The sequence below is a fragment of the Nerophis ophidion genome, linkage group LG08 (assembly GCF_033978795.1).
Source record: "Nerophis ophidion isolate RoL-2023_Sa linkage group LG08, RoL_Noph_v1.0, whole genome shotgun sequence".
NCBI lineage: Eukaryota > Metazoa > Chordata > Actinopteri > Syngnathiformes > Syngnathidae > Nerophis > Nerophis ophidion.
In genome coordinates this window covers 51,962,211-51,975,887 of record NC_084618.1, presented here as the reverse complement: position 1 = coordinate 51,975,887, position 13,677 = coordinate 51,962,211, and the positions used below count along the sequence as shown (strand labels likewise).

At 36.3% G+C, this 13,677-nt stretch overlaps 1 protein-coding gene across 1 annotated transcript in view; it reads right to left on the bottom strand.

The window, feature by feature from the left end:
- Positions 1 to 13,611: 13,611 nt before the first annotated feature.
- The window catches only part of LOC133557913 (ankyrin repeat and SOCS box protein 12-like), a 21,600-nt gene continuing 21,534 nt past the window's right edge, over positions 13,612 to 13,677 (bottom strand). Inside the window, exon 3 of the mRNA XM_061908866.1 lies at positions 13,612 to 13,677. This exon is cut by the window's right edge and continues 224 nt beyond it. The gene's annotated coding sequence lies outside the window, so the exon portion shown is untranslated.

The window sequence follows — 13,677 nt, the reverse complement described above, 5'->3', positions numbered from 1 at the left end:
CCACGCATTCACTGGAAGGACATGCAAACTCCACACAGAAAGATCCCGAGCCCGGGATTGAACCCAGGACTACTCAGGACCTTTGTATTGTGAGGCAGATGCACTAACCCCTCTTCCACCGTGAAGCCCATATATTTTTATATTGAAAAAAATTTAATCGCAAATTAAATTGTAATCACATTGCAATTAGGGTTTTATTGAAAACCGTGCAGCCCTACTAAAGATATCACATTTTCTCTTTGCATTCAAAAGGCCATCAATCCAATGCACCTGCGTTCGTGCATAACATACATAACCTCACCATCACCATGGGACACTCCATCAACAATGTTATCAGCAGCCTACACCACAACATACACTGTATCTGCCATCTGCCCTGAACAGTATTAACTGTAAAGAGAACCCCTATTTCTTCTTATCTGGGGCTGGTCTTAGACAGTCTAGGTCAGGAGGGGAAGATGCTGGATGTGGAGGTTCTGTGCTGGTCTGATTACACGTGGTCTGCAGTTGTGAGTCCTATTGGATATACTACCAAATTCTTTGAGACTGCTTATCGTAGAGAAACAGACATTTAATTTCATTCAGGCAACAGCCCTGGTGAACTGCAGTCAGAATTTCAATACTTTTAAATTGGCCAGCCTAAGGCACACCTGTGCAATAATCATGCTGTCTTATCAGCTGGTCCAGCTGATAAAAATGACAAGAAAAACTAAAGTAAGGGGTATATATTTTTGTTGAGTCTAGTACTGAGGAAGAGGTTTCACGACAGAAAAGGGAGGATGAGGAAATTAAGCTCTTATTGCATACATAATCCTTGTTGGTCCTTGTTTCTAAGTATATGCCTTTGAGGTGCAGTACATGATGCTGGTGATTAAACTCAACATCCGAGAGGGTACACTGCTCTATGCCTGTGTGTGACAGAAATTACCATGCATTATCATTCTAATCAAGTGTCTGTAAGTGGCATTATATGACTTTTTTGTGTCTCAGGTGCGTATAGGTTGAATTTCAATGACATGTCATTAGTTTTATAAATAGGGGTCCCATTCTGGAGAGCCAGTGTCCCGACCCATTTAGACCCATTAGTAAAATCAATAGACACATGTTGTATTTGATTATTGTTTGTTTTTTAAATGTATTTCATTAAATAATACTATATATATATATATATATATATATATATATATATACATACAGTATATACAAACGTTTGTATATATAAATATATATATATATATATATATGCATATATATATATATATATATATATATATATATATATAGACCTGTTCAGTGGCCTTGTGGTTAGAGTGTCCGTCCTAAGACTGGAAGGTTCATACCAAAGACTATAAAAATGTGACCCAATGCCTTCCTGCTTGGCACTCAGCATAAAGGATTGGAATTGGGCTTTAAATCACCAAAATGATTCCCAAGCGCAGCCGATGCTGCTGCTCACTGCTCCCCTCGCCTCCCAGGGCATGAACACGGGGATAGGTCCCCATGACTATTGTTAGGACTTTAACTTTAACTTATATGTATCCATGTTGGGAATAATATGATTTTTTGTATAATAATAAAAAAAATGTATTATTATTTGTTTTTTTATCGCCTACATTTAGAGACAAGTTACGCTAAGATTTGTCATTGGAACTGCCTTACAAAATCTCCCCGGCCAATAATAATGGAATACAGGAAAATGAAAATCAACCAACATTATGACAGCAACTATTTAGAATAAGCTTTAGTCACCTTCATACTAATGCACCGAACCACATCTGTGTGGATTGAAGGTGTTAATAGTGATAATAAAAAATAGTGTGTTATTTCTAAGATAGGGACAGTGCACATCAATGAACATTGAGATGTACATATTCCTGTAAAGATGCCGGATTATAGCAGAACTGCTAATTTACACCCCTAGTCCCTAATGAATAAATCAATAATTAAATAAATAAGATAAAAGACAGAAAATGGATAAATAACATACAAATTGAAGAAACATCACAATAAATTACATAGTTAGAAGAACACCTGGCCCAGACAAGATGTAACAATAAATTAAAAAGTAATGTTCAATTAGTTCAAGTCATGCTAGTGGTCGGATTTTTGATTCGATTTGATACATTGTTTTAGTTGTCCTTCAAAGAAGAGTATGTGGGGTTTTGCCTTTTTGTGGAGGGAGGACTGTTCCAAATGTTCCCTCCTACGACAGACAACACATTCCTTCCAATCGCGGTGTGCTTTTGAGTGATCTCACAGTCTCCTCTATCACAAGCCCTGGTGCTCATACCTCCCAGTGTCCTTGTCCTCATGAATTAATTTTGCGTGGTGACAAAGGGGACAATTATACACAAAACAGGCATATCTAAACGGTTCTCAATTATGGAAACTTTTAAAAAATATATATGTTTTTAAGAGTGGAAGGATAAGCGTTTTGATCCAGAGTCTTTAGATCATTTTTGCAGAGCGAGTCCATTGATTCTTTGGGCAATTATTTAGAATTCAATTTCAAAAGAACTATCCAATATTTCCTCTCATGGCGCTGACAATGACATTCATTGTTGCCTGTGTAAGACTGGCGCTGACTACCGACAAAACAAAGGTCGGTAAAAACATACAATCGTTTGTACAATGTTGTCATGCTTTTCATTGTTTTGTATATATCGGTAAATGGAAAATAGCATTAGCAGACCCGGACCATCAGAGGTTTTAGAAATGAGCAGTCAATGTACAAGATATGAAAAATCCCCTTCATATTTGCATACTGTTTATCGGTTGCCCTCCTACTGTCTGTTAGGTCTTTGTCAATTTACTATTCTGCTTGAAATCTTCATGTTTTTAAAAGAATACCCTGGTGACATGTACTTTATGACGCTCTTCAGCAGGCAAGATTCACTAATTGAAGTTGTCTTTCTGCAGAGGGCTTGGCAGTAGGGGTTGCATTTGGAGCTATTGGAAAGACTCCATCTGCTACTTTTGAGAGCGCAAGGTGAGCCCTGTTATAGCCTACAAATATAGTTCAACCTCAAAAGGAGTAATGTCATTGAAATTGTAAATTTTGAAATCTGAAACTTTTTTGCAAAAATTATGCTTCTAAAGTTGCACAAATTTTTAGGGTTTTAACTGCCGGCATACATCCTGAGACGTCGATTAAGCAGGTTTAGCTGCATATTTTTCCGCATGTTTATTTTTTTTTTGACTGAATTGCAAAAAATAAAAGGAAGACTATAAACCGGTAAGTTGCAAACAAGAAGGCTTTCAAAATAGGGCAGAACGGGGTTGGTCGTCATCTCGCCACCTCAGGCAACGCTCTTTTGATTTGTAATTTCGAAATATACCGAATCAAGATCAGAGCTCAGCTACATAGTCGTCTCTGGAGTAAGACAGCTAAGCTTTAGGTGAGAGGACTTTTTTTTTTTTTTTTCCAAATTACAAACATTCAGTTCCTCGGTGTTTGTTTTCTAAGCGTTTACACCATGCCCACTCAATTGGCTGCCCGCCTAAGCTTTCTATTTGGCCTGCCAAACACCGCCCGAATAGGCTTGATTAAACCATTAAAACTCTGGTTGATCATGTATGCAGTACTCCCGCCACCCCATGGGCGCCAACAGCAAAGCATATGTGTCACAATGAAGCAACAGTGGGGTGAGTAGAAGATTACTCATTCAGCCCTTGGAAAAGATCAAAATAAATTGCAAAAATATGAGTTTTAACAACAACAGACAACAAAGTATGAATGTTCTGAGCATAGGTTGATTGGCAACACTAACTTCGCCAAGTCCATTATGTTAAATATAGTTACTCTTTAAAGTCATAATTGTATTGACTGTGGCTTAAAGTCATAAATAAGTGCAATGTGCTACATTCAAAAGACATACAGCATTCATTTGCCAACAAAACCTGGTCAGACTTTGGCGTTAGGACCTGATGACCACTCTTGTTTGCCTGTTTCTGTGCAGCGACTTCTCTCTAACATCACTAAGTGCTTTAGGTACAATATGTACCTTTAACTTTTGTAGGTACTGTGTAAGCATAAGCTACCCTGAAAAATAATAGTGCGACGTCCGGACTGTGACATCCTTGTTCAAAGCTACTTTTGTTTGTATAACCATTATTATAAGATCAATTCTACTTATGGGTTGCTTTAAAAAAATACTATCTGTAATTTCCTTTAAATATTCTAATGTGTGTGCTCTTCACATCTAGCGGCTAAAGCCCAGTACTATTAAGAACAGGGATATTAATAACTAGGCCTCCTACCCCTGTTCATTAGCTTTCCAACTCAGTAAGCACTATGAGCGCTAAGGGGTTGTTGTTCAGTCATCTGATGCAGTGGTTCTCAAATGGGGGTACGCGTACCCCTGGGGGTACTTGAAGGTATGGCAAGGGGTACTTGAGATTTTTTGAAAATATTCTAAAAATAGCCACAATTCAAAAATTCTTTATAACTATATTTATTGAATAATACTTCAACAAAATATGAATGTAAGTTCATAAACTGTGAAAAGAAATACAACAATGCAATATTCAGTGTTGACAGCTAGATTTTTTGCGGACATGTTCCATAAATATTGATGTTAAAGATTTCTTTTTTTTGTGAAGAAATGTTTAGAATTAAGTTCATGAATCCAGATGGATCTCTATTACAATCCCCAAACAGGGCACTTTAAGTTGATGATTACTTCTATGTGTAGAACTCTTTATTTATATCTGAATCACTTTTTTATTTTTTAACAAGTTTTTGGTTATTTTTATATATATTTTTTCCAAATAGTTTAAGGAAGACCACTACAAATGAGCAATATTGTGCACTGTTATACAATTTAATAAATCAGAAAGTGATGACATAGTGCTGTATTTTACTTTTTTATGTCTTTTTTTCAACCAAAAATGCTTTGCTCTGATTAGGGGCTACTTGAATTAAAAAAATGTTCACAGGAGGTACATCACTGAAAAAAGGTTGAGAAGCACTGATCTAATGCTTTGCCGTGCTGCCATCTATTGGTCATCACTAGCATTACACTGCAGCAAGAGCGTATTATTGTGCATTTTCTGTTAGATTGTTCAAATTAACTTTCCAAAAAAAATAAAAATTCACGTTCAATAATAGAAATAACGAGCAACATGCCAGTTCGGGATTTTCAATCAAAGCACATACATGTTTGGGCTTAAAAAAAAAAAAAAGAATAAGATAAATGATGACATATTGTCATTAGGTATAATTTTGTAAGATTGTATTTGAAATATTTCATCATTATTATATCTTATTTATAATTTAGAAAGCTCCTGGTGATGTAATGGTTCATACTGCTGCATTTCATGCAGTCAATGTGGGCCAATGGACATTTCCAGTGCCAATCCCAAACAGGACATATAAGAGGGTTGCACCAGGAATTGTAACATATTGTATTGTATTCCATATTGTATTGTATTTTTGTTCTTGTAGGAATTTGGCTATTGGAATTGGCATCCAGAATTTCCCAGAGGGCCTTGCAGTGAGCTTGCCACTTCGTGGGTCTGGGGTCTCAACATGGATGGCTTTCTGGTGATAGCAGACACAATCAACATGATTTGGTTAACATAATCCCACCCTGACTGAAATGAGCATTAATTTATGTTCTTGTGATGGTCCTCCTGTCAGGTACGGCCAACTCAGTGGCATGGTTGAGCCCATTGCTGGGATGCTTGGCGCCGTCGCCGTGGTGTTGGCTGAGCCTCTGTTGCCATATGCGCTGGCGTTTGCAGCTGGGGCGATGGTTTACGTCGTGGTGGATGACATCATACCTGAGGCTCAAGTCAGGTGAGTTGTGCATTAGGTTGTAATAATTAGGTTGAGACAGACTGAAGGGACACAAGGTAGATATATATATATATACATATAGAGAGAGAGAGAGAGAGAGAAAATAGGATAGAGGGGTTTTGGAATGAGAAAACAATGGCACATCAGCTGTATCAATATCATTGTAAAGAAGTGAAATTTTCATTAGTAAATAATACATGCTTAAAATAATCACAATCAAAGAAATGCATCCACATCAGAAAATAAGGTGTGCATCTATACACACATTGCAGTGGATATTAAATTATATTGGACACACACACACACACACACACATATATATATATATATATATATATATATATATATATGTGTGTATACGTATATGTGTATATATATGTATATGTATAAGTATATGTGTATATACATATATGTATACATATATGTGCATATATGTATGTATGTGTAAATATATCCAAAAATGTGTATATATACACACATATAAATAAATATATATATATATATATATATATATATATATATATATATATATGTGTACGTGTGTATATATATATATATATAGAAACAGTTGAAGTATATATATATATAGAAACAGTTGAAGTATATAGTATATATATATATATATATATATATATATATATATATATATATATATATATATATATATATATATATATATATACATATATATATATATATATATATACATATATATATATTTAAACACACACACATGAATGTTGTCTGTCAATCTGTGTTGGTCCTGCGATGTATACAGGGTGTATACTGCCTTCCACCCGATTGTAGCTGAGATAGGCACCAGCGCCCCCCAATAATTTCTACAACTCTTATTTTTTTGTGATAGAGTGATTGGAGCACATAATTTTTGGTCACAAAAAAACATTCATGAAGTTTGGTTCTTTTATGAATTTATTATGGTTCCACAGAAAATATGACCGAATCGGCCGGGTCAAAAGTATACATACAGCAATGTTAATATTTGGTTACATGTCCCTTGGCAAATTTCACTGCAATAAGGCACTTTTGGTAGCCATCCACAAGCTTCTGGTTGAATTTTTGACCACTTGACAAAATTGGTGCAGTTCAGCTAAATGTGTTGGTTTTCTGACACTGAGTTGTTTCTTCAGCATTGTCCACACGTTTAAGTCAGGACTTTGGGAAGGTCATTCTAAGACCGTAATTCTAGCCTGTTTAGCCATTCCTTTACCACTTTTGACGTGAGTTTGGGGTCATTTTCCTGTTTGAAAACGGTCTTCAAGGTAGTATTATGCTCTGTGTATATGCGTTGTCTCTTTTTTTTTTTCAATCTCCATTGACCTTGAAATTGTCCACAGTGGAAACGGGAAGCTGGCATCTTGGACTTCTATCTTGGGCTTCGTAGTGATGATGTCGCTAGACGTAGGGCTAGGCTGAATTGCCATGACGACCGGCACTGCATGGACACCAAATACCTCCATAGCCATCATCACCACGACGCTGCTGACCTCAGTGTCAAAGAAGGGGACCAAATCAAGTATTGTAAAATGTGACACTTTTCCACAGTACAGCATGAAGGCATGATGCCAGTAAACCATCCTCACTGTGAATGTGTGGCGTCGCATCCAGTATTGATGTCTTTTTTTAGACTATGTGTACTGTAAAGCAATGAAGATACTGTGTATCGCCACACTGTAAACATTCCCTTTACCCGACCTCATTTTAGTACAGTTGTTTCCTGAAATACTTGGACACGGACAGTTTTTAGGAGCTTGCCTTTCTACACCACTCTCTATGAAAAAAATCAAAACCAACGCCAGGATGTGATATGTGATTGGAGTTAATACTTTCAACAGACCAAAATATTGCATTTATTATTTAAGAAATTGCAGCCATGTTATGTACCTCAATTTCCAGTGATACAATAGAAGAATTACAAAAAATTATGCATGTATATATATTTTGTATTTTGTACACACACACACACACACACACACACACACACACATTTAGTTTGATACATACCTCAGTTTTAAGGTCATTTTGAGTACAGTAGCTATGGGGACAAAATGAAAAACATAAATCTGCTTAGCTTTTGTGTAAACCACTTTAATTATTTTCTTAAAATGAAACTTAGAAGAATACAAACTGCGGGCAGGTAATTCTCCAATAAACACAATTTGGACCCATGTGGACCACATTATTCTAGCTCCTGATTAAAGAATACTTTAGTTAAAGTTCCTTAAATCTGGACGAGATTATTGGACAAACCTTAAACACTCATAAAAACAAAGTTTGTGTTTTTACATTTCCACTGAATGCGTCGTTATTGCATTTTCACACATATTATAAAGGTTTCACAAATCACAACCTGTTTCTATGGATCTTCGGGGTCTGTGGGATGATTTAGGAATGATTTCTTCAATGTTTTCCAGGCCTAGGACCCTCAATCTGATGGTGGGCTAGAGCAGGGACCCCTACTTATTTATAATGCGTTGTTTTGAATTAAACTGGTCCTCAAGGTTTTTGATAAATATTCGAAAGCAACTAGCAGTAGAAAATGGATGGATGGTTTAGGAGATTCAAGTAATATAGTATAGTGCCACTAATAGCTGACTGGCAACTAGCATGCTAATCACTAGCTGATAACTAAAGCGATAATTGCTCGCTGACAACTTGTACCATCACTAGTTGACAACTGGTGTGCTAATCGATAATTCATCAATAGCAGGTAACTTGCGCCGCTAATCGATTGCTTTCTTGAATGCTATAATAAATATTACCCTTTTTCATTTGTGTTTTTATTCAAATCTGCAAGGTACAGTGACTATGCCCCTGCATTTTCTAAACTCTACTACTGTGCTTTGGAGCAATGTGATAAACGTTCAAGACATTTACACTTGTGGAAAATGTGGGTTGGTATTATAAACAAATATTTTTTTTAAATATGTCATGACCTCCCTGTTAAAGACTTTTGATTTGATCCATATTTGAGAACTTTAAATACAAAAGTTTTAATCTGGACCTGAACTACTGTGGTCTACATTCTTAAAAAAGGTTTCATGAGTCTTTACTATATACTGTACTTCCGCCAAAATATTAAAGATTTATAAACTTTGCTATGAGTTTTTACCCAACAATTTGTTATTTTTGTAACATTGTTCATAACATCACAGCATTTCTAAAAAACCTATCAGTCTGGTATTGACTATCAGTATCGTCCTCTGCTAATATCAGCCTTGTGAAAATGGATTTTATCAGTTTACTCCCAATCACTCTGGACTTTTATTAGGGTTGTGAAACAATTACGTACTCATCCACTAAAGCAACTCAATTCTTTTTGGAAAGTAACTGAATATCCTGCAAAATTCTAAGTTGACAGATCACGCTACTGCATGACTTTTGGGGGTTGTGTTCGAGACCCCTGAAATATCACATTCGTCCCCGGCCTGATTTTGGTGATGCATGTTAAAACCCTCTAAAACATGCAGAGAAAGGCACACAATGATATGAAGATAGTAATAAACACAATAGGCTTCATATATCTGAAATATTTTCTGTATGACATTGCTGCAATTTCGAAATAATGAATGCCTTTTTTTTGTCAAGCTCACATCTAATTTTTCTTTTTTTCATTTTAAATCCATTGCGTTTATTGTCCTGGTTAAATACAAAATAAGATGACAGACAAATGATTTATGAAATAAGTAAATATTATGAATACATGATAATTAGAATTAATTTAATAATACAAAAATAATATGTGTATGTTATTAATAATAGTGGTGGCAAAGAGGCAAAATGCAAACTTTGTCCAACGTCCAAAGACTGTACTTGCATAATGGACATAACTGTAACTGTATTTGCTGTGCAGTGGAAAAGTATTAATGCATGCATTGAATCATAAATATTATTCATGTTTACTCTTGGTCAATATTCACTTTAAAACAGAAGTTGTCCATTCTTAAATTTGGATCATTTACCTCATGGCTGTAGTACTTGAAGTCTGAATGAAGTAAGTCTTTATTTGACCTAAACAGAAACAGCTAATTATATGCTCTTAGCCATGCTGAATGTTTGGGTCTTACTGATTGTATGGGGTGGACAGGCAATGCTGCAATATGCAAATATAAATGGGATTTTGCACATTAGCGTTCCCCGCCCCCCAAAAGGGATTTCACGACTTGTTGTCATTCTTCTTATCCATTAGAACACTAATGGAAACAATGCTTCACGTCCTTTCCAAATAAATGTAGTGCCTTTGTTTTTTATAAGTCAAGACTGCTACTGGTCATCTTGACTTTTGCTTGTTTAAAAGGATGAAGTTGGTCCTGATTCACACTTTGTTTATTAAATGATCACTCTCAGAATTAAATGGATTTGAATCAATATTTTTGGCATACAAAAGATTCAGTTGTTCTCTACCCTAGGAATACCGATATTGTAATAATTAATGTATGTAAATAAGGGGTATTAAACTCACCCTTTGCTCTGATTACTGCTTTGCACGCTCTTGGCATTCTCCCGATGAGCTTCAAGCACACCTGTGAAGTGAAAACCATTTCAGGTGACTACCTCTTGAAGCTCATCGAGAGAATGCCAAGGGTGTGCAAAGCAGTAATCAGAGCAAAGGATGGCTATTTTGAAGAAACTAGAATATAAAACATGTTTTCAGTTATTTCACCTTTTTTTTTGTAAATTACATAACTCCACATGTTCATTCATAGTTTTGATGCCTTCAGTGACAATCTACAATGTAAATAGTCATGAAAATAAAGAGAACACATTGAATCTGGAGGTGTGTCCAACCTTTTGGCCTGTACTGTATATTAGTGTTATTCTGTATACCGGTACTAATAAAGTACAGCAGTTAATTGATTAAAATTGGTACAATACTGCCTTTGAAAAATACCGTTACCGTTCTTTCATCTGAGTGCAGCTGTGCGGCGGTGACTACAGAGATGAAGCGTGTAATGTTGAGTGTGTCAAAACGCACACACAAAGTGCATACAAGCAATAACATCATTTTGGGGAAGAATGGCAAAAAACGACAATTTTACTGGTTGATAAAGACTGTGCGTGAAAAACAATATGGTGGTATTTGGGCTTCAAAACAAACAATAAACGTGACACTTTAAACACGGAAGCGCCGCACTTCAAGTGTTGCTCTAAACATGCCTCGCTAAACGTGGCGATTAGTATGACCACCTTTGCTTCAAACTTATGTAATCATTTAAATAATAAGCATTCACATCTGCACATGGAGTTGTAAAAAATGACAGGTAATAATGTAGTTGTTACACCTGTCCTGCTGTTTGTCTCCAGTGCAGATTGTAGTAGAGGAGCGCAGGGAAGATGTTCACTTTGCCTCGCAATGGTTCTGCTAAGATCCGCCTTCCGGTCCGAATTTAAAGCCGCTGATTTGTGACAATCTGGTTGCTTTATTATTAGTTTTGCAGGACACAACCGGACCAATTGATCACTTTACTGCACAGTGTGCACGCTCTTCTCTCTCTGTACTCGCTCACTAACTCACCGATGTCACTCAGACAACACGTTGCCATTCTCACAAAAACACATACTGCACTGTCATGAGTTAACAGCTCCCCTGTTGTGCACATATATATATATATATATATATATATATATATATATATATATATATATATATATATATATATACATATATATACATGTAGATACATACTGTAACGTGTAGATACATAACACGTAGATATGTAGACGCGTACACAAGGTGCTTGGATTGATGCCTAATATTAGCGGAGTTAGGACCGCCCATCTAACTCAATCAGTGCAAGTAAACTGAATTTGGTAACAAATTGGTACAATTTGTGTTTTATTTTTAACAAAAGTTTGTTTTAAAGGCCTACTGAAACCCACTACTACCCACCACGCAGTCTGATAGTTTATATATCAATGATGAAATATTAACATTGCAACACATGCCAATACGGCCTTTTTAGTTTACTAAATTGCAATTTTAAATTTCCTGGGACTTTTTTCTTGAAAATGTCGCTTAATGATGACGTGTACGCGTGACATCATGGGCTGTTATGAATATGAGCGCTGCACACACACACACCTAAAAGTCGTCTGCTTTAACCGCATAATTACACAGTATTTTGGAGATCTGTGTTGCTGAATCTTTTGCAATTTGTTCAATTAATATTGGAGAAGTCAAAGTAGAAAGATGGAGTTGGGAAGCTTTAGCCTTTAGCCACACAAACACACGGTGATTCCTTGTTTAAAATTCACGGAGTTGAAACTTTACTATGGATCACAGCGGTCAAGCGAACATGGATCCCGACCACTTGTCAACCAGCAGGTTTCGGTGAGAAAATTGTGGTTAAAAAGTCGCCACTTACCGGAGATCAGCTGAGCTTCCGCCTCCCGTACAACTGCCGTCGACTTCCCTGAGACACTGCGCGTCAACACCCAGCCGTGGACACACACGACTATCAGGTACTGTTAAACTCACTAAAACACTAGCAACACAATAGAAAGATAAGGTATTTCCCAGAGTTATCCTAGTAAATGTCTCTAAAAACATATGAATCCGTCTCAATGCAACGCGATTGCAATCGCGTTTTTTTCTTTCTAGTCCGTAGCTATCAATATCCTCAAACAAGAATCTTTCATCCTCGCTCAAATTAATGGGGAAATTGTCGTTTTCTCTGTCCGAGATATTTCTATTTTCCTGAAGGAACTCTCCTGTAGGAATAAATAAAGTATGATCTAATCTAATCTAATCTAAACATGAGCGGAGTTTGTGTCCTTCTTCCTGCAGCTGTCAAAGAGGCAGCTGTCCAAGAGGTAGCTGTGACTTTCTTGGCTCCTCCATGGCTTCACTCAGAGATACTGGCGGTCACCACACACCTCCGACTTTCAGGTACCATATAATCTCACTAAAACACTAGTAACACAATAATCAGATAAGGGATTTAACAGAATTATCCGAGTAAATATGTCTAATAACATCTGTATCGCTCCCACTGCCCTCGTCTTTTTTTTTTTTTTTCCTTCTCTTTCACTATCCTCATCCACAAATCTTTCATCCTCGCTCCAATTAATGGGGAAATTGTCGCTTTCTCGTTCAGAATCGCTCGCACTGCTGGTGTCCATGATTGTAATCAATGTGCTGATGTGAGGAGCCCTCACACCGGTGACGTCACGCGCACATCGGCTTCTACTTCCGGTAAAGGCAAGGCTTTTTTATTAGCGACCAAAAGTTGCGAACTTTATCGTCAATGTTCTCTACTAAATCCTTTCAGCAAAAATATGGCTATATTGCGAAATGATCAAGTATGACACATAGAATGGACCTGCTATCTCCGTTTGAATAAGAAAATCTCATTTCAGTAGGCCTTTAACTTCATTTAACCTTGAGGATTCATAAGGTACTTCTGATTCTGATTAACCTGCTAAAGGGCTTATCTGGGTACATTTATCCAGTTTTGTTTTAAGTACTTACCAAAAATGGTATTGTTCTTCAAGCACATACCAGGATTGGCAACCATAAATCATGAAGTATTTAATAAAATATAAACTACAGGTAAGCGTTTTTATCATATTCTAATCTAATTCTTGATTATGGCAGACTATATATAATATGGAAAATTGTAAATTGTTCTTTGAGTACAACAAGAAAACAATGTGTTAAATGACCTTGAATTTATAGTTTAACCTTCTAAAATTGTTCTTTGAGTGCAATAGGAAACATGACAAACATGTTTTTGTTTTTTTTATCCGAGCAGTGACACTATCCTTTATTTAAGGAATAAAGTAGCCAGTACTTAGCCACACATAAACATTTAATGCAACATATTTTACATTACACAGACTCATCAGCAGGTGGTCAA